This window comes from Furipterus horrens, unplaced genomic scaffold (assembly GCF_987537825.1).
Source record: "Furipterus horrens unplaced genomic scaffold, mFurHor1.1.pri manual_scaffold_3, whole genome shotgun sequence".
Lineage (NCBI taxonomy): Eukaryota > Metazoa > Chordata > Mammalia > Chiroptera > Furipteridae > Furipterus > Furipterus horrens.
Window position 1 is genome coordinate 36,228,644 of NW_028327173.1, and position 26,343 is coordinate 36,254,986.

At 38.6% G+C, this 26,343-nt stretch overlaps 1 protein-coding gene across 7 annotated transcripts in view; it reads right to left on the minus strand.

Annotated features, from left to right (window-relative positions):
* The window catches only part of TUT4 (terminal uridylyl transferase 4), a 118,626-nt gene extending 110,186 nt beyond the window's left edge, over positions 1-8,440 (minus strand). For all 7 annotated transcript variants that reach the window (XM_090269466.1, XM_090269465.1, XM_090269463.1 and 4 more), the window contains exon 1: positions 8,201-8,440. The gene's annotated coding sequence lies outside the window, so the exon portion shown is untranslated. The remainder of the gene's footprint in view (positions 1-8,200) is intronic.
* Between the last annotated feature and the right edge of the window lie 17,903 nt (positions 8,441-26,343).

Sequence of the window (26,343 nt, forward strand, 5' to 3'; positions counted from 1 at the left end):
GTTTTAGATTTAACCACTGAGAAATAATGGCTGAAACCAGATTAAGTTTTGAAAAAAACTTTATTTTGAAGTGCTACTGGAAGTACAAAAACATGGTATAAGTGCAAAGACAGGACTGTCGGTGTGATGCGGTTTATCCGCGCATGAACTAACTGGCCCTTTCTTTCTTGCAAGTATTGTAACTGGTGCCACTTACTTGAATTTACTGAAGGAATCAGCCATGCCACATATTCACCAAGGTTTTCATGATGAGGACTTTTATTCCCAACAAGTTGGAGCACCTCCATATTACCATCATGATATAAGGGCCTATCTTAATGAGAACCTGCCAAACAGATAAATTGGGCAAAGAGGTCCTATAGATTACCCTGAGCGTTCACCAGACCTCACACCACTAGACTTTTTCCTTTCGGGATTTCTCAAGAATAACGTTTATGCTTAAAAACCTGAAACCACTGATGAATTACGAGTAGCCATTGAAAGAGTATGTGCCCAAATACCAAATGAAATGATTCTTGATGTTTGTGATTCCATTGCTTCGCGTTGCCAGCAATGTCTAGACCAGAATGGTCATCAGTTTGAAAACAGGGGCTAAGTATAAAAAGTAGATTTATGTAGTTTATTGTGAATGTTGAAAGGGAAGTGTATGCTAATAGATACACACTTTATAATCATTAAAACTGTGGATACATTTTTTTGAGACACCCTGTAGAATATTGCTTTCTAGGAGTTGAAGGGAAAAGGAAATGGGGAGTTACTGCTTGATGAGTACAGAGTTCTGGCTGGGAAAATAATAAAGTTCTGAAGATGGGTGGTGGTGATGGTTGCAAAATGATGTGAATGTACCTAATGTCACTGAATGTACACTTTAAAAGGTTAAAATGGTAATATTTTGTTTTTTAATTAAAAAATTAAAATAACCCATATAATGGAAGGATAATTTTGCAAATCAAAAATATATAAAGACCTAGTATCCAAAATATTATATAAAGAACTCTTACAAGAAAACCCAAGTTTTTATATGGGCAAAGGATGGTGAATAAACATGTCTCCAAATAAGATACACAAATGGCCAATAGGCATATGTAGAGGTGTTCAGTATCATTAGTCATTAGGGAAACACAAATCAGAACCACAATGACACACCACTTTACCTGCTATGATGGCTATAATTTAAAAGATGGATAATAACAAGTGTTGGTAAGGATGCAGAAAATTTAAAACCCTCATATCTTACTAGTGGAAAGAGAAATTGGTGCAGCCTCCTGGAAAACAGTCTGGCAGTTCCTCATAAGGAAAAACATAAATATATCAAAACAACGAGCAATTACACTCCTCAGTATATATTCGAGAGAAATGAAAGCATACATCTACACAAAAGCTTTTATATGAATATTCATAGCAACATTATTCATAATAGCCAGAGTGGAAACAACCCAAATGTCTATCAAATGATGACTGGATAAACAAAATGTGGTATTTCTATAAAATACATCCCATAGAATGTAATATTATTTGGCCACAAAAAGAAATGAAGTGAGTCAGGGTACATGACTAGGTTGCACATCAGTTCCCCCGTTGGGGGCACGTGAGAGGCAACCACACAGTGATGTTTCTCTCCCTCTCTTTCTCCTTTCCCCTCTCTAAAAATAAATAAATAAAAATACTAAAAAAAGAAAAGAAAAAGAAATGAAGTGCTAATACACGATACAAAATGGACAAATCTTAAAAACATTATGCTTAGTGAAAAGAAGCCAGGAACAAAAAAGTTACATATTGTATAATTCCATTTATACGAAATGTTCAAAATAGGCAAATCCATAGACAGAAAGTAATTTAGTGATTGCCAAAGGCTACAGGGGGCATGGGGAAGTGACTGCTAATGGGCATAGGTTTCCTTTTTGGGAAGATGACAATATTCTGGAATTATCAGACTGACAACTGTCAGAGGGAAGAGGAGATAAGGAGCTGGGTGAAAAAGGTGAAGGGATTAAGAAAAAAACTCATAGATACAGCCAACAGTATGGGGATTACCAGAGGGAAAAGGGGCAGGGGGAGGTAGAAAAGGGTACAGCAGGGAAAAAATGGTGATGGAAGACGACTTGACTTGAGGTGGTGTGGGGTGATGAACATACAACACAACATACAGGTGATGCATTATAGAATTGTATACCTGAAATCTATATAATTTCATTAACCAATGTCACCCCAATAAATTCAATTAAAAAAAGAAAATGTTCTAGATTAGATAGTAGTGATTACCCAACCTTACAAATATATACAGAACTGTATACTTTAAAAAGGTGAGTTTTATGGTATTGTAAATTACATCTCAAAGAAAAAGAGACAGAAAGAATACACTATATCACACTTTCCATTAGCCACCAAAGCAATGTTTTCACATATTGTGTAGGTATTACTCTATATTACAGATGAGAAGAGAGGAGAAAAGTTAGATTATTGTCTTATTACTATGAAAATATTTGTGACTCAGAGACCTCTCCAGAGGTCCCCAAACACAGTTTGAATACTACTGGCCTAAACTAACATTCAGCACAAGATTGGAGCTTAAATACGTAATGACTGATAGGTTATTTTTTAAGATTTTATTTATTTTTAGAAAGAGGGGAAGGGGGAAGAGAGGGAGAGAAACATCAATGTGTGGTTGCCTCTCGTGCATCCCCAACTGGGGACCCAGCCCACAACCCAGACATGTGCCCTGACCGGGAACCAAACCAGCCACCCTTTGGTTCGCAGGCTAGTACTCAATCCACTGAGCACACCAGCCAAAACTGACTAATCAATTTTAATGACAATTACTTACACTACAGTGTATAGCTCAACTGACAAAATGCAATTGGATTTCATTATTGAGCACAATTCATACTTTAGGTTCTTACAAAATATTTTTTGACAGTCTATGTGATTATACTGAATTTAACAACCTCAGCATACTAAATTTTGACAACCTAAATTGAAGTACGACACAGTATAGTGGTTAAGAGCTCTGACTCTAGACTCAGACACCTGGAGTTCAAATCCTAACTCTGAAGCAAACCAGCTGCGAGATGTTGCTCAAGGTACTTAACCCTTCTGCACCTACTTGCCTCATCTATAAATGATAACGTAAAAAGAGTTGTTGTAAGGACTGAGTTAATGCTTCTAAGATCTTTAGAAAGAAATTAGCACAAGGTAACTATGCAGTAAATTTTCTATTGGCATTGGAAATCAAACACCCATTTAAAACTACCAGAGACTACCATGTGCTTACAAGCATACCTATTTCTTTCTGAAAGAAAGGCTACTCTCAAGTTTACTGAACACTAAGCTTGCATGAATGCTTCTCCTTCTTTCCTGCCCACTTCCCAAAGCCTTATCCTATTGCTCTCTAGTTTTATACTAGAAAGTACCATATTTTTCGCTCTATATGATGCACCTAACCATAAGATGCACCTAGGTTTAGAGGATGAAAACAAGAAAAAAAATATTCTGAACCAAATGATGTCCTAAAATATTTAATAAAATATAACAGAATAATATTTCAACCATGTAAAGTGAACAGCAACAGCAGTATTAAGAACCATCATCACTCTCATTAGCAAATGAGGAGAAACTTTAAGGTTCAAGTACTCTTCTAGTTTTCTGGGAACCCCAAGAACTCATCATTTCTAGTGTCAGAATTTATGAAGCTCAATTGCTCACAATCACTGATATCACTTTCTTCGCTCTCTTCATACTGACCAGACGCCCTGACACTCAGCAGTAAAGTGGGACATTTAAGTGTCCCCAGGGGTTCCACATGGGCCCACCACTTCCTCTTCTAAAAGTTGTCACCACCGATGACAGGTCAGGTAATACACATCACTGTCTGTGACACAATATTTGCTCCATAAGACGCACAGACATTTTCCCCACACTTTGGGAGGGGGGTGCATATTATGGAGTGAAAAATATGGTAGTCAATTAACCCAGGTTAAGGAGTGAAAAATCTTCCTGAATAACTATAACAAGGTGATTTCTCCCAAAGGTAATTTTTATCTCAAAAGAAACTTGTAATATATTAAAAATTCTTACACAATGAAATTTGGATGGAGAATTCTCAAAGAAAACCAGTCTGGAATACAAAGAAGGGAGGGAGTGGCATGAAAAAGATGGCCTATCTACTGAAAACAGGTAAAATCTGTTGGTAAGGAAACCAAGGAGAAAGAAATATTAAACTAAGAGTCAGAATACAGACCTCTGATCACAGCTTAACCACTATTCACTTGGTGATATCAATTTACCAGATATAAATCCAAACAGTTTAATTTAACATACACAATAACTTTCACAATCTGACTGCTACTTCCAACCGTTTTTCCAATGCTCTATCCATAAATCCTCAATTCCTGACACACTGAATTTTTCACTCTTTCCTACACACCAAGTCCCAAAACAACTTATTATCTTGGCATTTGTTCCTTTCCTCTGGAACAACCTCCAGTCCATGCCCTTCTCCCCATAGCAAACTCCTATTCATCCTTCAAAAGCCAGCTTCTTCCCTCTGAAGTTCTATAATCCAGGGCAGTGATTTTCAACGAGTGTGCCACAGCCGTCACACTGGTGTGCCTCAAGAATTTTTAAAACATGCAACACTTGCCATGGCAAGTTAATTGTCACCCACAAAGTGAAAGGTCACCAGTTTGATTCCTGGTCAGGGCAAATGCCTGGGTTGCAGGCCTGGTCCCCAGTTGGGGTGCATGTGAGAGGCAATCCATAGAAGTATCTCTCTCACACCAATGCTTCTCTCCCTCCCTTTCCCCTCCCTTCCCTTCTAAAATAAATAAAATCTTAAAAATAAAAAAAAATTCAACTCCTGACTATTTAGTCAGAGACACTGACCTCTCTTCCCATAGATTGTCAAATAAAAAAATGACAACACAACATCTGGTGTGAATGAATCAAAATTATATTTATTATTTTTTGTCAGACTGGCAAAAAAATTTTTTTTGGTGTGCCACAGAATTTTAGTCATTAGTTTAAGTGTGCCATAAGATAAAAAAGGCTGAAAATTGCTGATCTAAAGTGCTGTAATTTTACCTGTAGTATATGGAGACTGTCTTCAATAATTCTATATCTCTAAAACCTAGCAGCATCTAACATGGAGTACAAAGAAAATGCAAATGTCTGATAAAATGAATAGATTAAATGATGAATGAACCACCTTATACAGGCCATATAAGCAACATGGCCTATATAATAATAATAACACACAGCTACTTTGAATCTTTCTATGATCTTCAGCAAATTACTTAACCTCTGAGTCAGACATTCATCATCTACAAAACAGGTTTCATAGGGTTGTTATATTGAACAAGTGGAAAAAAAAACCCTAAATGTCTAACACAATACCTGGAACAAAACAGATACTTAAAGAAATATTAGTTCCCTTTCCTCTCCCTCTCTAATTCACAGGATAATTGTGAACACCCAATGAGATAATCTGATATGAAAATAATCTGTAAACTGTAACACATCACACAAATTAAATCTCTTACAGGGAAAAAAATCTATGCTCTTCATCTTTGCATTTATATACCTTTTCTTCTTTTAGGATCTGTAAGAAACACTTGGGAGATACGCTGGTTTTTAAACATTTCCCCCAAGTATGCAGCTGTCTAGGATTCTAATATTAAAACTTGATTTAGTGTAAACTATCCTAATTTATCTAAAATTAAGAAGAAAAATGTCTACAAATCCAGCTTTAAACTAGTGTCCTTTTCCTTTGTTTGTTTTAGGTCTTTCTGGAACTGTTCTTTTTTAAATTCTACCTACAGTAATGACTTTAATTCTACCTACAGTAATGACTTTATTTGAATTTCATAACATTACTTTATGAATTCAAGCACTAGTAGTTTACTAAAGAAAGTTATACAACTCTGTGAATTGTTATATCAAACTGGCTTGATTTTTTTAAAATAAACAAAATGGTAAAAGTCTTGCTTACTGTTTCTCTGAAACCAGAAATTTTCTGCAGAAAATAAATTCAAACACCCTTCTCTACCCAGATACTGATTTGACATTCCATGAAGAATACAACATAATTAATGGTGCTTATTATGCATGTCAAGGTTAACTTTGAGGTCAAAAAAATTCTCTAATTACTCTTACTAAAATAAATCTTCTCTGAGAATAAAAATTCTCTTTAAACAACTTTTTATTAATGAGATATTTATAATTACAATTGTAAATTTTTATTTTAAAAATCTAAAATTATAATGTGAACACTGTACTGGTCTAGCTACATTATCTAAAAATAAATGTAATGAGGTGTGATTTATGATTTATAAAACTGAACTAACATCTTGTTAATTTATCTGCATTACTAACAACTTGACCTAGGATAATGAAGACTTTCATTTTCTTTTTGTATTTAGATATTTGCTAGACTTAAAATATTAAAGGTCAATAACTTCCACTACTGTACTATTTCAAGGAAGCTTTTTTTTTTAAAGATTTTATTTATTTATTTTTAGAGCTAGGAGAAGACAGGGAGAAAGAGGTAGAGAAACATCAATGTATGGTTGCCTCTCGCGCGCCCCCAACTGGGGACCTCGCCCACAACCCAGGCATGTGTCCTAACTGGGAATCAAACCAACGACCCTTTGGTTTGCAGGCTGGTGCTCAATCCACTGAGCCACACTAGCCAGGGAAGCAGCTTTATTTTTTCATTTTCCACTCTAGTCAAATGAAAAATTGCTAACAGCAGAAAAATTTATCTAAATGAGCTTTCTTAAAAAACAACTTTCTTTTGTTTGTATTAAATATTTTTAAAGCATAAATTACTTAAAATTCTTATCTTCCCCAATTATATAGTTTTTAAGAAGTACTCGTTAAATTTAGTTTATGAAAGCATCACAGCACATTAAACACTAGTGAATTATCTTAAGCACAGCTTTCTAAATGAATCAATATTTCAAAATTTTACAAGTTGTAACTAATCAGTACTGGGATGAATGTAATGCAGCGATTTCTAAGGAGACACACAAGGGTTCTGAGCCTAAAGAAAATTTCAGCATACAACTGACTTAAATACAGAACACGCTGACTAACACCAACCAAAAAGAGTCAACTTTTTAAAAACACCACCCCACAATTCACCACAATGGTATGGCATTCTCTCTAAAGTATCACATCCAGTTGGGATTATCTAATTTCATTAGCTAATAGTTCTCATTACTTTAAAAAAACACAAACAGGACATGTTCTGTTTCACCAAGTGTTACACATTTCACTACTACAAGACTTGGGGGGGGGGGATCTTTGGAAACAAAAGGTAATCTGATCCACTCCAGCTAATTAATTACTGGATGCCAACAATACACAATTCGAATTGCATTTCTGGACACTAATAAAACTACAAAAGGAGTGGAACGTCAAAACACATCACAATGAAGACACATGGTTTACCGAAACTAAGATCTTGTGCAAGGTACAAAATTCTTCTGATTAAAAATTTGATAAAAATCTTCTGAAAAGAAAATGTTTAATCAACGTTGTTAAAATAACAGTAATTCATTCCATTCAGGCAGGACCTGAAGTTCCATTTAATGTGCTTCCTTCAGGTCTAAATATCCCATTCTTTTGCAATCGGATACCCAAAGGACCTGAAACCTCTCGTGGAGGCGTGCAACACACTCGGTGAGGACTGTTTACAAATAAGAATCTCAGTTTCCCACGTCAAAAGCGTTCATTACCACCATTCCACAGGGGGGCGGGCAAGAAAGAAACGAAATCCACATACACTTCTGCCTTCTCGAACTAAGGCGAGCCCAGAGAAAATATTTATCATGTATTATATGCGTGTGTCTATTTGTTACATATCTCCGTCTATAAGAAAGGGGTGAAAGAAAAGGCACACACGACAGGGAATAGTACTGCCTCTAAGAGAATGCTCACGCCAATTCCATTAACTCAAAATCCGCCTCCCAGGTCTACAGGTTTCTGGAGAGTCCCGGCCTCTGAGTGGAGTTTGGCCCCAAGGCTCCCCAATGTCCTCCTCAGGCCTCTCAGGCCGCCCAGGCCGCCGCCCCTACCTCCCTTATCCGCGCCTTCCGCTGGGACACCCAAAACCCATTCCCGCAAAGAAAGAAGTGTCAGGCCCAAAGGGAGCGGCAGAGACACACTCCCCCGGGCCGCCGACACCTGCGAGGCTCCGCACCTGAGGGCGAACAGGGGGCGGCACGGCCTTCACGGAGCACACCCCCTTGGCGCCGGGTGCTTCGCTGCGGCCGGAACCTCCGTATCTGCGAGCTACAGGCGCGCGCGGCGCCTCCTCATCTCAATGGCTCCTGCTCCACCTCCGCCTCCCGCTGCGGCTGCCGTGCCACCGTCGCCGCTGCCACCGCCACCACTGGAGGCCGGGACACGACGAGCTCAGGACTCCACCGCCATGTCCGCCGCGCCGCGAACTGCATTGTGGGGGGGGGAGGAAAGGGAGGGGGGGGAGGAAAGGGAGGGGGGAAGGGGAGGAGGAAGGGGGAAGGGGAGGAGGAAGGGGGAAGGGAAGAGAAGGGAAGAGAAGGGAAGGAGAGGGAAGGGAGGGGAGGGGAGAGGAGGGGAGGGGAGGGGAGGGGATGGGATGGAATGGAAGAGAAAGAGAAGGACCCGCTGAAGGGAGGGGGTTGTAGATGGAGAGCTGAGGGAGTGGGGGAGGGAAGAGAGACAGACAGAACCCTGAATGGAATCCTACCCCAGGGTGCGACAGGAGATCGACAGTAGGGAGACCCTGGAAAAGAGACCCAGGGAAAAGGGTTTAGGGTGACCCCTCCCTTCGTTCCGGAGGCCCGTGGGCACCAGTTAAATCCGGACGGGGATAGTAAAGGCCAGTGGGGGAAGGGGCTATGCTCGGGGGCTGGTAGAGGCGGCCAGAAACAATGGGGAGGGGGTCGAGGTAAGAAGGCAGTGCACTCACACTCCACGCTGAGGGAAGGAATGGGCGCGAGAGAACACTTTAGCCCACGAGAAGGGGGCAGGGCACTTTAAAGTCTGGGGGCGGGGAGTTGATGTCACCCAGGCCTGCGGGGGGAGGGGCGGGGCCAATGAGCGAGGGTCCTGGGCTCTGGCACCCCACCGGGGCCCCTTTGGGGAGCGGCGGCCTGAGGAGGCCGGGGTCTCCAGCACTGCCGCGCCGCTCTCCGCTCAGCTCTAGTTCCTGGGCTGCCCGCTGCCCAACCAAGGTAACCAAGGGAGAAAAAACGCCCGAAAGCCAACTCCGCATCCAGCTCAGAAAGTGGTCCCCCTTGGGGAAGGAAGCCCCCGACCTTGGAAGTGCACCCTCTCGCCGGGCTCTCATCTTGGGCCTTAGCGTACCTTCGGCTGCTAGCGTGGGCTAATGATTACCTGCGCGTAGCTAGATAAGAGGAAAGTCCCCTCACCTTGTTCAGCTTTACCACCAGCAGAGCAAAGCTGAAATCCTTTTCATTTTAAAAAGCAGCTAATTTAGGAGTTAAGGAGTTCAACAGAGAAATCCCGAGCATTTCCCCGGGAAAAAAGATTTTAGAAATCACTTATTTAGTTTACCTGTATTTGGAATCAACTACCATCCATGGGCCCTCTCTTCCCCACGCCCCTTTCTTTTATGTGCCAGGCCCCTCCACATGGTTATTTTAAGTCACAATCCGTGAGAATTTGTGGTTTGGTTAGTTTTTTTAAGACCCCAGCCTTGGAAACTTTATTCAACCAGTTTCTGGCCTCAAAGCTGGACAACTCACACAACTAGGGATCTTTTCGTTTGACAAATGCTAGGCAGGAAAGGATATGACAGGGATGCAGGGTGGGGAGGGAGCATGCTAAATCTTAAGTATTTACAAAATACTGCCTTATAAATTTTCTTAAAATATGACTCAGACAACCTGTAAGAGGTTAGAGAAGGGCATTCCTCTCTGTGTAGTCCATCTACTTCCCACTATGCCCCAGAACTGGATACCTCATTTATTTGTTTATATCCATGTGAATCGGAAGCTTAATGAGAAGGAACCAAGCATTGGCCACTAAGTGCTAAGCATTTTAGAAGGAGCTTCACATATCTCATCAAAGATCCTCTCAACCCCATGAAATCAGAACTGTTGTTCCATTTACAAATGAGAAAACTAGAGCTCTGAGCATAAGGGCATTTTACTCCTACCTGTCTGATGCCACAGGTATCCAGCGTAGTGTGCAGCGAATAGTGGATTTCAGTTCAAAAGAGCCTTGCCTGGCTCCCACACTTATCAGCTGCATGACTTTGGGCAAATGCACCCTCTGAGTTTCCTCATCTATAAGTTTTTAAAGTCAAAAAATCTACTTCACAAGGATGATGTAAGGAAAACAACAGTACACAAATAAAAAGCCTATAGAGACATTAAGATGATACCAACATGTGATATCAATGTCCTTAGAGCAAGTTCAATTGAATACAATTTCCTGATTACTTAGAAGCAAAGCACTGAGTTAGGTGCCTAGGGATACAAAGGAAAACCAGATTCCTGTCTAAAAAATTCACCACTGAGCAAGGAAGATGGTTCTATTGAGCTACAATAAAAAGCAGTAGGTCATATGAATAAAGGATGGGCTAGTACAGAGAAGAGTTTGATAAATTCCACTTGAGTGAGGCTTTAATGGAAGAGGTAGAAGCTGGACCTTGGAGGCTTTCCTGCTGTGCCAGACACATGTATGTGATTCAGAGAACATAATTTAGTCTAGACTGTACAGAAGATAATACATATGGAAGCAAAAGCTGGGGCCAGACTGAGAATTCCAGTGCCTCTTTGCTATTATCCCTTCCAGCTCACTTTCTTCTACCACCCTTCCTATGCCTCAAGACCCAGCTCAACTCCTGCCCCTGTTAAATCTTCCTGATCCCCCCCTCCACTGAATGTGAAAACTCCATTCTCTGAATCTCTACATGTTACTTTTATGTCTGACCCAATTAGATTATGAACTTGAGCACAAATATTTACATTTGTATTCCATATAAAACCTACATGTTGAATTAAAAATTTTAGCAACTATAATGTTATCATCACAACTAAGTATATATAGAACAAGTATTATTTCTACATAAAGAATGAAAAGTTTGGGGCAGGAGAGGTTTAAATAATGGCCAGGATCATACAGTAGGTCACAGTCAAGACTAGAATACCAGTCCTGTGTGACTCAATTCTTTCCATTGAATCACAAACAGCTTACTGAGAAAATGGTAAGTGTCCGACTGCTTTGTAAAAATACACTGAGGACTTATATCTGCTACTTGCAAGAAAGACCTCATGAATGTAATTGAGTCTCCAAATTTAGCCTTAACTCCAGAAGTTCTGGGAACTCAATTTCATCCAAACTCAGGTGAAAATTACCTGCAGCAAGAATCTTATTTCATCATATATAATGGGAAATATAATTTCACAGTGGATCAATATTCATATTCTATTCTCTTCCTAGGTGATAGGAAAACCTAGTCCAAAAATAATCATTGGATAAAAAGATGATATGGTGGGTAAATTAAATCAGAACAAGAAGGATATCTTAGAGATAAGTGTGTTCAGACCAAGTAGATCTGCTGGTAGATTATAAAGACAACAAATCATAAAGGGCCACGTATGCCAGTCAACAAAAACAGGCTTTATTTTGTAGTTAATGGGGAGTCATTTTCCTTAGCCTCCTCTTTTCCCCATATACCTGATTTTTTTCAAAGAGGGAGTCTTCAATGGTTGGTATCCTATAGATACTAGCTGATGATGAACCCAAGTTGAAAAGAATGCATCCATTCCTATGATGTGGTCCTTACCAAGTCTTCTTTACCTTTGTGTTTCCAGAAACCAGCATAATCCTGACACATAGAAAGCACCTAGAAAATGCTTGCTGACACTTTACATTGTCTATAAAGCAGACATGTTCAAAGTTTAAAATGTTTGTGATTCTTACAAATAGTGTACAATACCAAAGCTCCTAAGGTATGTGCTCACCTCAAGGACAGTGTAAAGGATCTATTTCTTTTTGACATTTTGCATTCTTAAATAAACTAAAATATGTTAAATGCCTATTACATAATAAACATTCAACAAAAATTAATTCCTTTTCTCCTTGAAATTGAGTTTTTTTTCTCATCTGCCCCTGTTTGGATTTCATGTGCCCTTAGACTCACCTTAACACATGGGTACTTGCTACTCATTGTCTTTAATTTGTTCTGAGGATTCTATGTGTGGAATTTTAAACTACATACCCTTTATCTTACTTCCTTGAAACATTAGAAAGAGTATTTGTTTTAACATGGTTTCTATAAATGTGAATAAAATCTGAGAGTTGAAAGGACATTAGAGTTCATACAGTTGCATATATTAAGAACATAGATACATGGCAAGAGGTGATACTATAAAGGTAGCCTAGGACTACATCATAAGAGCCAAGTATGCCATTTTTAAAAGCTGAACTTTATTCAAAAGGAAATGGGTAGTCACAGAACATTTGCAAGCAAGAGAGAGAGAGAGAGACGATCAGACCTGCCTTCTCCAGCAAAACTTACAGGTGATCATCCAACTTCTGTTTGAATATTTGTAATTATAGATACCTCATTCCTCCCCACATCTGTCCTAGATGTTAGAAATTCTTTACTGAGGTGAAATCTTTCTTCTATATGTCTTTTTTTTTTTTTTAATTCTGACCTCAAAAGTAACACCAGGCCTCTTTTTCTTTACATATAAAAATAAGGATGTGAACTAGATTAACTAGAAAAGGAAACAGGTCTAAAGGTATATAATTCTGACATGAACTCCTTTTAAGTCAGCTATTTTACCTTCCTCTAAATCAAATTTTCTCTCCCCTTTTTCTCTGAAACAAAAATGAGATCCAATTCCATTCTGTCTCCCTGTGACCAATTCTAGTGTGTTAGGACAGTTTGTACTCTGCTTCATCTTTGTGTCCTGTAAAATGTCATGTACTCTGTCCAGAAATAAACTCTTGTATATACAGTTAAATGATTTTTGACAAAGGTGCAAAGGCCATTCAATAGGGAAGAGACAGTATTTTCAACAAATGGTGCTGGGAAAACTGTATATCCACATGCAGAAAATGAAGTTGGACCCTTACCTAACACCAAATATAAAAATTAACTCAAAATGGATTCTCTGACCTAACGTGTAAAACCTAAAATAATAAAACACTTAGAAGAAAACATAGGGCAAAAACTTCACAACATTGGATTCTGCAGTGATTTCTTGGATATGATATCAAAGGCATAGGTAGCAAAAGAATATATAGACAAACTGGACTTTATAAAAATTATATTTTGTGCATCAAAAAAACAGTATCAACAGAGTAAAAAGGCAACCCACAGAATGAGAGAAAATATCTGTAAATCATATATCTGAAAAGGGATTAATATCCAGAATACATAAGACCTAAAATTCAATAACAAAAAAAAATGGACAAAGGGCTTGCATATACATTTCTCCAAAGAAGATATACAAATGGCCAATAAGCACATCAAGAGATGCTCAACATTATTAATCAGTAGGAAAATGCAAATCAAAATTACAATGAGATACCACCTCACACCCATTAGGATGACTACTATTAAAAAAAAAAATTTTTTTTTTAATCAAGAAAAAAACAAGCATTGGTGAGGATGTGCAGAAATTGGAACCCTTGAGCTCTATTGATGGGAATGTAAAATGATTCAGCCACTACAGAAAACAATATAGAGGTTCCTCAAAAAATTAAACATAGAATTGTCATATGATCCAGCAATTATAATTCTGGGCCTATATTCAAAAGAATTAAAAGCAGATTTCTAGAGATGTCTGTATATCCATATTCATAACAGTATTGTTCACAATAACTTAAAAGTAAAAGCAATTCAAGTGTCCATTGACAGGTGGATAAGCAAAATATGATATATACATACAATGGGATATTATTCAGCTTCAAAAAGAAAATTCTGACATAAGCTATAACATGGATGAACCTTGAAGATGTTGTCCTAAATGAAATAAAGCAGTCACAAAAAGACAAATACTTTATGATTCCAGTATACAAGGTACTTAGAGTAGTCAGATTCAAAGACAGAAAGTAGAACAGTGGTTGCCAGGGGGTAAGAGGAAGAAAAAATGACACGTTAATGTTTAGTAAGTATAGAGTTGTAGTTTTGTCAGATAAAAAAAGCATTCTGCAGATAGATGGTGATGATGGTTGCACAACAATATAAATGTACCTAATAAACTGTACACTTTCAATGGCAAAGATAATAAATTTATGTTATGTGTATTTTACCACAACATTTTTGAATTAAAAAAGTGTCATGTACTCTGATAAGTTTTGGAGCTACAAAGCTCTCTTCCCTCAAGGAGCTCTCAGAAAGGTAAACAGATAATAATAACACCTGATGACTGCCATAATAAGGACATGTATAGGACCTCCGGCCAAGATGGAGGCCCAGATAAACATGCTGTGTCTCCCTCCGCAACTAAGAAGGAATACAACGTTCTCAAAACTGGAGACAACCAGAAGTTCCAGAAAATTGGGCTGCATGGAAGTTCAACAAAAAAGATATAAAGAAGAAATACTCATTTAGACAGGTAAGAGGGGCGGAGCCAGGGCAGAAAGGAAGTAGTGTGGTCGTGGCAGCAGCGACAGAAGCAGTGGCAGGCCAGCAGAAAGCGCAGTCACACATTTTAAAAAGTAGGGAGGGACAACTGGGGAGCGCTCCCAGCACCAGACCGGACCATGCAGCTCACAGTTCCAGTGCTGGGCAAAATAAAGCCTCATTGCTTCTGACTGTGAAAACCAGTGGGGGTTGGGGCGGAGGAAGAAATTGCTCGTTTTTAGCAGAGTCTGCTTGTTTAAAAGGCCACCACAGTCCTAAAGTCCACAGACCCACCCAGTCTGGGAACTAGAGCCAGGGCAACAGCTAGAGGGGCATCAAACCCAAATGGGAAGTGGGAGAAGTGCCTGGAAAAGGGGTGAGTGCTGAGCAAGCGGCATTGTTCTATCTCAGACCACTCCCCCACATACAGTGCCACAACGTGGTGAAACAAGTCGCCCTGTACTGACAAATACCCAAGGCTCCGTCCCTTACAACGTAACAGGTGAGACAGCTCTACCTAAGACACAGGGGCAAACAAACACAGGAGCCTGTCAAAATGAGGAGACAGGGGAGTATGGCCCAAAAGTTGGAAAGGATCAAGGTTCCAGTGGGAGAACTAAGCAACAAGGAGATAGCCAACCTAACAGACGTAGAGTTCAAAACACTGGTGGTAAAGATGCTCACAGACTTGACAGACATGCTTGAGTATGGCAAACGCATAAGGGAAGAAGTGAAGGCTATGCTAAATGAAACAAAGGAAAATCCACATAAAACCAATGGTGAAGGAAAGGAAACCAAGGTTCAAATCAATGATTTGAAACACAATGAAAAAATAGTCAACTAGTACAGAGTAAGGAAACAAGGATTGAAAAAAACAAGGAGAGGCTTAGGAACCTCTGGGACAACTTTAAACATGCCAACATCCAAACCACAGGGGTGCCAGAAGGAGAAGAGGAAAAGCAAGAAATTGAAAACTTATGTAAGAAAATAATGAAGGAAAACTCCCCATATTTGGTGAAGGAAATAGACATACAAGTCCAGAAACACAGAGTCCCAAACAACCTAGACCCAAAAAGGACCACACCAAGACACATCATAATTAAAATGCCAAAGGTTCAAGATAAAGAGAGAATCTTAAAAGCAGCAAGAGAAAAGCAGAGAGTTACCTACAAAGGGGTGCCTATAAGACTATCAGCTGATTTCTCAAAAGAAATCTTGCAGGCAAGAAGGGACTGGCAAGAAGTATTCAAGGTGATGAAAAGCAAGGACTTACAACCAAGATTACTCTATCCAGCTAAGCTATCATTTAGAATGGAAGGGCAGATGAAGTGCTTCCCAGACAAGGTAAAGCTAAAGGAGGTCGTCATCACCAAGCCATTATTATATGAAATGTTAAAGGGACTTACTTAAGAAAAAGAAGATCAAAATTATGAACATTAAAATGACAACTCACAACTATCAACAACTGAATCTAAAAAATAAAAATAAAATCCAACTAAGGAAACCAGAATAGGAACAGAATCATAGATATGAGGATCATTCAGAGGGTTATCAGCTGGGAGGGGGAAGGGGGAGAAATAGGGAAATGGTGCAGGGCTTAAGAAGCATAATTGGTAAATACAAAATAGACAGGGGGAAGTTAAGAATAATATAGGAAAGGATGAAACCAAAGAACGTATATGCATGACCCATGGACATGAACTAAGGAGGGTGGGATTCCTGGAGGGAAGGTGGGTACTGGGCAGAGCGGAGCAAAGGGTGAAAAAACTGAAACTACTGTAACAACATAATCAATAAAATATACTTAATAAAATTATCTGGAAAAAAAAGAGTATTACATACACTTTGTAGAAAATCTGGAAAATAGGAAAACGTAAAGAAGAAAATGACAGTAACAACAGACCACAATCTCACTATCTTAAGATCATCAACTGAAACAACTTTTTGGCATTTTTCCTTTCAGTCTTTTTTTTAAATGCATTTTAACATAGTTGTAATCACACTTTGTGTATAATTTTTTACTCAATGTTTTGTAACTGTTTCTCCATATCACTGAATTATTTGTAAATTAGCTTTGACAGCCTCAAAATATTACGTAAAAGAAGGTGCCAGAGTTTGCTTAGGCATTTAATTAAATTAGGCATTTAATTTTTTACTATTACATATATTGCTTTTATGCATAACTGTATGAAGCACTATAAGGTTACTTCCTCAGAGAAATTTCTCAGATGTAAGATTTCTACATCAAGCACTCTGAAAATTTAAAAGGTTCCTGATATGTACTGCCAAGTTGATTTTTATAAGGTTTTTCCTAAATTCCACTTGCACTATTATGTGGGAAAGAAAACCAACTAAACATTTTTAAGCCTTAAAAATGATAGGCTTCTCAGAATCTCTGAGTAAAGGCCTTATCTACAACTGTGTTTTCCTTCAAAAAAAAAAAAATACTGGTTGGTAGCATAGAATTCCTGGATTTTGGGAGGGGGAACTTGCCATACTTTATTTACTTTGATGTCCCGCTAAGAACCTTTTCAGCAGCTAAGTACCCCCACCTTGCAAGCCAACAATATTTTACAGAGAGATTTGCTTAATGTTAGGCAACATCAACAAAACATCTTGCTGGGTCTCCAAATTCCCCAGAGAATATAACCTAGGATCACTTACAGCTTTGGAGGGAGGCTCTCTAAGGGATCCCTGGAAAGATTACCAGTTCTAGCAGATGGTATATGCAGCTCTGACCTCTTACTGTTTGGACTGCCCCTGGTCCAGTGCCAGAATCCTTTCCTGTCCTTAGATCTCTCCCAACACTCCTCCCGGATTCTCCAGACTTCCACAACCTTAAGAGAAACTTCAGGCTTTTCTTTTGTCTCTCTTTCATCCAAGCATCATGCTAGTTTGCCCCAATTCCCCACCCCATTCTCATTCTCACTTTCTTTTCTACTCTTATTCTCAACCACCTGTTTCTCTCACCCTCCTGAATCTGTCTTGTAAGTTTTTCTCTAAGCTTCTTTTAATTCTGTTCTCCCCACCCACACCCACACCCATCCCCGTTCCCTCAAACTTTCAGCCTTTTCCTGCTCTTCAGAGGGGACACAGCTGAATAAAGAGAGGAGCAGCCTTTCTTTATTTTGTCCCAAAACTTCTCTTGCCCTGGACTTTTCTACTCTCTCCAAATGGCACCCATAACATCCTCAATTTTGCAGGAGTTTCTCCCAGCCTCTTTCATATTGAAGATAGCTTTTACCAGGGAATACTCCTAGTAGAGCACTGTTATCCCTCCAAACCCAAGTATGACTTTCTTCTGGTATTCAACCTTATCCTAAAATCCAAGAAAGGATCAATTATATTGTGCCTATATTTTCCTTCCTATTCAAATTAAGATAGATGAAAGCACAAGTATATAAGCATAGCTACAGTTATGACAAGACAGGGTATTTGAAATATGGGCTGTACTCGCAAATCTGGGACATAATGTTGCTATAAATTCCACCTATCCAGAATCCAGCTCTTAAGCAGTTTCACACGCAAGAACTCTGAACATCCTCAGAACTGTCAGAAAGTGTGTGTTTTATATATATCACTCAGACTTAAAAAGTGTTTTTTTCCCTTTTGTGCCCCTCTCGAAGTCAGAATTTTGACTGCACATCAGGTAGGGTCTAGCCATCCAAATTGCTTTCTATAGATTATACATAGAGGGAGTTTTTAAATCAAGATTTTATGAAGGTCACAAAAGGGTTCACTGAGAAAGACTGAAATGAGAATACACAGTTTACTGCCTGTTGACTTACACATAAATCTGTATAAAGATATTCAAATGCAGTTTAGTAGGTTCTGGTTTAACCTTTCAGTTCCTCCTCCATTAAAAAAAAAATAGTGAAAGCTCTTCACCACTGTGAATTCCTCAGGTCCAATTTCAACTTTCCTTCTTGCACTGTCCAAGATCTGTGGATTCTTCTCTGTCTGGGACCCTTGATCTATATCCCCATGGTTGTATTTGCTCAAGGTTTACTTTAAATAGTCTTAATCATATCTCTGAGGAAGTTTGCTTCCTCCAATAAGCCTTCAAAACTCTCTTTTCTTATTCCTTATTGTCCCCTGAAAAGATGTTTCCCTTATTAATATAACTCTTTCTGGCTCTAGATAATATTCACTCTTTTGTCATGTGTCTTTTCTGTGTTGCATTTTCCACCCACTTTTATTCTTCCCTACAGTGGAGGGAGTATTTTAAACTTTGTTGTTGTTTTTCTTGTTTCTAGAGAAAGCGACTCGCTGATTGGAGGATCCAAGTTTAAAATGAATCCCCAGAGAAACATGAGTGCCCTGAGATATCATGTGTAATCCAATACCCCCACCTCTACCCCTACCTTCACTGCCCATAGCAACTGCAAGAGTCAGAGAGGGGAAAGAGCTATTTTTAAGCATTTTATGCTCAGTCTTGTGCAGGCTACACATGCTATAGAGTTTATGCACTTTTCTTGCAGACCAGGATCTTCCAGGGTCACGAAGGAAAGATTTCTAACTCTACCTGAAGTCAGCTGGAAGGGGAAAGTTCAATAGCATCCTAAAGGATGAGCGAGAGTTTATGACAAGGAAAGGAAGACGTAGTATACAGGTCACAAGCAAAAACTATACTAGAAATGGCTTTGTTGCCTAAGTCACTAAACCATTTTTATGTGTGTTTAAAAATAACATTAATCTAAACTTAGTCCTGCAATTGACTGATCTGAGTTTGTAATCAGTATGAAATAACATAAAAGGCAATATGATGAAATACTTTTACTCCTTAGTACCTCTCCTGTGAATTTCCATGAAAATCTCTTCTTCCCTCTACCATCATATTTATCATGCTGCACTGCCATTGTCAAAGTGTCTCTACCGGACCTGATAAGTCCTGGGATTAAAGGACTTTAAAGCCTGACTCAAGGCTATGTCTCCCTAGTACCCAGAACAAAGCCCCAGAACAAAGCCAATCCCAGGGAGACAATCTATGAACACTCCAGCAAGACCATAAAGTCTTACATGAGCTGACCTCCAGCAGCCTCTCAGCTTTGTCTCATGTCCCATACTCTGTGCTCCAGCCAATAGATACCTTTCAGTTCCCTGAACAAAATTTGGCTCCTTAAAGCCTCTGGACCTTCCCACATGCTAACACCACTCCCCACTATCTCTTCCCACTCATTTCCCCAGCTCTTTATCTAGTTAACTCCTGCTCATCCTTCAGATTTCTCTTCAACATTACTGCTGAAGGAAGCCTTCCCCAACCTGAAGACAAGTTTAGACCTTCCTATTATATGGTCCTATAATACTCCATATTTCTCATTTGCATCATTTATCACACTTGTAATACTTTATCACTGTTTCTTCAGTAGACCATAAGTTTCATAACTCAACGCTTGGAATAGAGCCTGCAAGATAACAGATGCGCATAAAAATTATTTTGAATGAGTTACTAAATAAACTAATAAAGTGTAAATATTTGTTTTTAGTATAATTTTAGTGTCCCAGCTTTCAGGAGGCTCTGTATGGTGCTATGTAAGATTGGGACTAATTAAATCAAACCAGCAAATCATCATTTAGTATTAGAAACATTTTCCATGCACCATTAAGAATCAGGGTTTTGCCCTGCAGAGCAAACAGTTGAAGAGTAATACCTTATCCAAGAAAATTTACATGGACCTCTGCTCACAACACTTTTTCCCCCTCTGTTCTTGAACCATTTCTAGCAATCCTCTTTTTGCTATCAAAATCTCCTCATGAGCTTACTTTTCCTATACCAGCTTTCAACTCATCTCTTATTCCAGGTCCTCCTTCCTGGTTCTTCAAAGGCTTGCCTTACACTGCCAGCCCCAGGATTTACCTTTCCTCAACAGTTTTGCCCAGAACATGGGAGTATTATTGCTCCTGGCCCCAGATCATCTAACTCAGCACCTCTTCAGCTCCTACCAACTTACCTCTCCAGTTAGTTCTGCTACAAGGTTAAGTAGCTGGGTAGTGTGGAAGAGCCAGAGAAAAGACAGTTCCTACCCTCAATGAACTCCCAGGATATTGGAGGAGACAAAAGAGAAACACAAAAAGCAAAATAACCATAGCTAAATGCTGAGTAATTTAAATGTACAGAGAGCATTTTTGAGGAATAGTCTGTACATTCAAATTATTTGAGTCTTCCTTCTTACTTACTACATATCCTATCCCTCTCCAAGTCTTGTTGCTTCTATTTCCTTCTTAGTTCCTTTAAAAAAAAAAAAATGAATCTTTCTTTTCTCACTATTCCCACCACTGTTGACTTGGTTTAGACCTCATATACTCACTTTTGGGCTATTGCAACAGCCTCCCAGTTTATCTCTTTGCTTCTATTCTCAATCCCCATTCAATTCCTCCTCCATTATAGACAGAGTCATATTCTTAAAACACAAATATGACCACATCCTTCCCCTGCTGAAAACCTTTTAACAGCTTCTCATTACTCTCAGGATAAAGTGCATTCAACCTCCTTTACAATCTTCCCCAACTCACCTTTCTGGCCTTAAGTCAAAGGCAGGGGTAAGGGGAGGGTGACTCAAGTTTTGGCTATTGTTCAGTGGTAAATCTGTGCAAGGGAATAAGGTAAGACTTTCTCACAAATGTTCATTTTGGCATTAAACTTTGTATTCCATTTTTAATGAAACAGCTCAGATAAAAAGTATAGAAAATAATACAATGAATACTTGTATTCCCATGACCCAGTTAAGAAATAAAACATGTCCAATAAAATTGAAGCTGCTATATACTCCTCCACAGTCATCTAATCTTTCTTCCCCTCCCTCAGCATCCAGACATATTTACTGTCATGAGTTTGGTGTTTTTCATTCCTTTGTAAGCTTCTAGACTTCCAATGCATATTTGTATTCACGAATAATATATAGTATTATTTTTTATTTTTAATTCTTTAATTTGAAATAATTAAAATTCTTATAGCAGAGCTTCAAAAATAGCACAGAGCGTTCCAAATACCCAACTTTTCTAAATGTTAACATATTGCACAATCATGGTACAAATATCAAAACTAAGAAAATATTGTAACTTGTATGCAGTACTAATTAATTAAACAATAATCTTTATTCAGATTTCATCAGATTTTCCACTAAGGTTCTCTTTCTATTCTAGAATCCAAACTAGGATTCTACATTGCATTTAGTTGTCATGTCTCCTTAGCTTCCTTCAATCTGTGAGAACTCCTTAGTTTTCCCTCTACTGTCATGACATTGACACTTTTGAAGAGTGCTTGTCAGGTATTTGGTAGAATATTCCTCAATTTGGGTTTGTCTAAGGTTTTCTCATGATTAGATTAAGGCTGTAACTTTTGGGAAAGAATGTCACAAAAGCTATGTGCCCTTTTCAGTGCATCATGTCAGTGGGTGCACATGATCAATACATCTTATTACTTGTGGTATTAACCTGGATCACTTGATCGAGAAGAGGCTGCCAGGTTTCTCCATTGTAAACTTACTATTTTTCCTTTGTAAAGATAATATTTGGGGGGATATAATTTGAAGCTATGCAAATATCTTGTTTTATCTTAAACTTTCATTTACTAATTATAGTATTCATTAGTGGATCTTGACTGTTACAATTAATACTATGATGCTCTAATGGTGATTTTTTTATTTTCCTAATTCCTTCTATTTTTATTAACTGAAGTTCTCCTATAAGTAAGACTTGTTTCTTCTCCCTCATTTGTTTATTTATAAAATCACTCATTTATATCAGTAAGAACTTACTGATATGTATTTCATTCTTTGGTTTATAATCCAATACTATAATTATTTTGTTGCTCAAATTGTTCTAGCTTTGGCCATTGAGAGATCTTTGGTTGCCTTCTGTGTTTTTTTTTTTTGCATGTCTCTATCCTGGCGCCACAAGATGCTCCAGGCTCATGCGGTATATTCCTTGCCACAGCCTTAGAATCAATCATTTCTCCAGGGAACACTGATTCTTTTTATTGAAGATTGGTATTTAGAATCCAAGATCTGGGTAGTAGGTGCAATCAATGCTATTGGAGTACCACTGTTTCTAGGCCCTTCTAAATCAAGGAAATATTTGTATGTATATTAACCCACATATACATACATATCCATAATTATTTATCTATTTGTGTATATATTTATTTAAAAAGCAAGAGTTGTTACTAGTACCTTGTATGTTTTTTAACTTTATATAAATAATTCACACTGTAAATGTATTCCTCCAATTTGAGTTTTTTGTTTAACATTTATTTTGAGATGTAACCATGTTGATATATATATAGTTATGGTTTGTTCATTTTAACAATTGTCTTAATAGTAGCTTTTTGTCTGATAAGTTCTTTGTATTTTTTTCTAAGAACCATAGAGCTGCGAACTGTAAAGATTATTGTTAGTCATTTATAGGTTTTAAAAGGTGGTAGGCAAATTCCTAAGGAAAAAGCAAAGTTGGTTGCCCAGCTCACACCTTAGGGACATTATAACTGTCCCATTCATGTGGTGCTCTCTTTTGACAAACACAGCAGGAACCTTTTAATGAATGGCCAGACACTCTATTCCTCTATTAACAGTTCTTTGAGAATGATACTTGCATATTGTGTAGCTGCATCAACAGGGTGAGTTGTCTTCTTTTAGTTTCTTTCTTTGTTCTAGTTTTATATTTTATTTCTAATCTGCTTCACAATAGTTGTGCGTGTAGTTAGTTACTTACTTTTGGGATCATTTTGTAATCTCAATATTCTTACAGTTTTATTTGCCATGTGCTATTTTTTGAATTCACTTTGAATTTTCTAAATTTAGACTTTATTCAGGAAATAATTTAGGGGAAACAGTAAGTCTAGTATATACTGTGCTATATAGTTTAACAATTTTTCTATTAATGATATAAGTTTTATAATTTATCACTTTATTATTTATTCAAAAACTTATCGTTTGACTCTAAGATCCATCACCATCAGAGTTGATGAATATAGCGAGGAGGAGCTTCAAAATGGAAGGATGGCAAGGTTTCTTTGAGCGTCTTGGGGGGTTGTTTATCACACTGCATCATAATTGCCAGGCAGCAAAAGACAAATACCGGATGATATCACCTAACACAGGACACTAATGAATAACACAAATAAATGAGCAAAATAGAACCAGAGACAAGTAAACAAGGTGCAGACTGACAGTGACCAGAGGGGACGGGGGGAGGGAGAGAGGGGGGGATAGAAGGAGAAGAGTCTAGTCAAGGAATCAGTATAAATGACCCATGGACATGAACAACGGGATAATGGGGTGGGGATGGACTGTGGAGGAAGGGGTGGGTGGGGCGCGGGGTGAGCAATGGGGATAAAAGTGGAACAACTGTAATAAAAGAAAAAAAAAAACAATTAAAAAGAAACGAGGCCCTTAAGATGAGCTTAATCCAATCTAACTGGTGTCCTTATGAGAGGAAATTTAGACACACAGAGAGATCAGGGACACCTATGCATAAAAGGAACAACCATGTGAGGATACAGAGAGACGGTCACTACCTGTAAGCCAAGGAGAGAGGCCTCAGAAGAAACCAAACTCAGACACCTTGATCTTGAATTCTGGCCTCCAGAACTGTGAGAAAATAAGTTTCTGTTGTTTAAACCACCCAGTCTGTGGTATTTTATAATGGCAGCCCTAGCAAACTAATATAAACCCTGGCTACATTTAGTGATTGATCAAATATTTCCTGGTTAATCACAAAGCAGGCATTGAAACTGGATTACTATTTGCAACTTAGTAAGACAAGAAGGAAGAGGCAAGATGTAAAGCCAAGGAGGGCCCTAGGAAAGAATGAACTAGGAGGTGCAGAGCAGTTGGTAGGAAGGGAAGCTAGAGGAAGTCCCTAACTTCAATGAAAGTGTGGATCTGAGCCACAAGACTGAAGGCCTCAGAAGAGATTCCAAGCTTCTCATGCCAGAAGGTCAGCTTTGGTGGTAGAGAGCTAGGTTCAAAGCCTTACCCTAACACTTGCTTGATATTTGATTCTGAGCAAATTACTTAAACTTTCTGAGCCTACGTTTTCTCATATTTGGATTAAAAATGAAAAATGATACCTATCTTACGTAGTTAGTGTTAAATTAAGAATGCATATATAAATTAAAAATGCATAATAAATGTTAATCCCTTTATTCTCCTTTTCTGGGGGGCTAGAGGAAGAGAGAAGTAGACATCTAGTGAGGAGAAGGCTGAAGATCTTTGGTCAACGCACACGTTCAGAGTGTGAGAGCTTAGACGTGCTCTGCATAGGTGGTACAGGTGGTGAGAAGCTCCAATTTAGCAGGTAGACATGGCAGCCAGAGTCTAGGCAGCAAGTGACACTAACGATCTGATGGGAGGAACATTGTGGCTCTGGGTTATCACCCTATTCACAGCTATTTACCAGCCAGTGTCTAAAGTAAGGAGTAGGATCCATACCCCTCTGTCTTCCTGGGTTAGGATTAGTAGGATTTATGTAGGCTGACAACCACGGACAGGTATATTGAGAGAATTGCAGCTGAATATCAGTTGTCCAAATCGAACCAGGGTTCACATCTGTCTAAACCAGGTGTAATTCTCGGTCCCACCTGCTAGCAGAGGTGAGGCAGCCTGACCCTACATTGGTCAGGATTAGCTCAGAAATAGGGCTGAACTGAGTCTTTAGTTCTAGAGTAGTTACAATTTATTAGTGATTACTATGTGCCAGGATTTTCACATACCTTTTCTTTCTACTTCATAATAGCCCTTGGAGATAGGAACTGTTATTGCCAAAAAAATAAAATAAATTTCTTCTTCAGAAAAGAAAATTGAGTTTCAGAGATAGTAGGCAACATGTCCAAACCTATACAGTTAATAAGTGGTAGGGCAGACGTTTGACAAATTTAAAAGCTTACTCGCTGAAGAAAAGAAGAGGTTTTAATTGTTGGCAATGCAAAGAAATTTCTAAGAAGAACTTTCCGAATATTACAACAGATCCCTCAAGCGCAATATGCCTCCTACTATCTCAATATGGGGCCCAGCTTCAAACCTTTGATACTTCTACCAGAAACCCATATAACAAGAAGGCAGCCCTGTGGAATATTTTCCACAGGAAACATCTGCCCAAATATTTCAAAGACTGCAGTGTCCCAATAGGGAGAGCAGAAAGCTGAAGTCAATCACAAACATGGTGGTAAGTCCAGGTACCAGGTGGACTGAAGCAGAGAAAACACAGGCTTCCTGCTTTCCGCTCCCTTTGGAAGCATGCACTGGTAAAATAAACTCTTTCCAAGACTCAGGTTCCCAGGTTAGTGATCTGGTTTTCTTCTAATAGGAAGTGAGCTGTCTCTCAATCAGGGAGTGGGGGAAGGGGGAATTATTGCCAATTGCACTAAATACATAGGAAGAAAAGTTCAGGCATCTCATGTCTTTACAATTAAGAGACCTCCACTTTCTTAGAATCAATCACAGCCCAGCCACAGGACAGACATTCTTTCTTTGAGTGTTTACAGAGAATCAATTAAAAAAGATTTTTTAAATCCTTCTTTTGTTTAAAGAAAGTGACATAATAGAAAGGATTGAGTTCCTGCCAAGAAAAGGCTTTCTGAACCTTCTTTGGCTCAGATCAACAGTGCTTTAAGTTCTTTCAATAAATCAAGTCACTGGCCCCAAATAGAAAATTGCTACCAGGAAAGAAAAAAATTTTTAATGGGTTGTCTTTGAGTTAAATTAGAGTCTGTAATTACTCTGAATGTATTATCAGACTCATTATTCTTTATA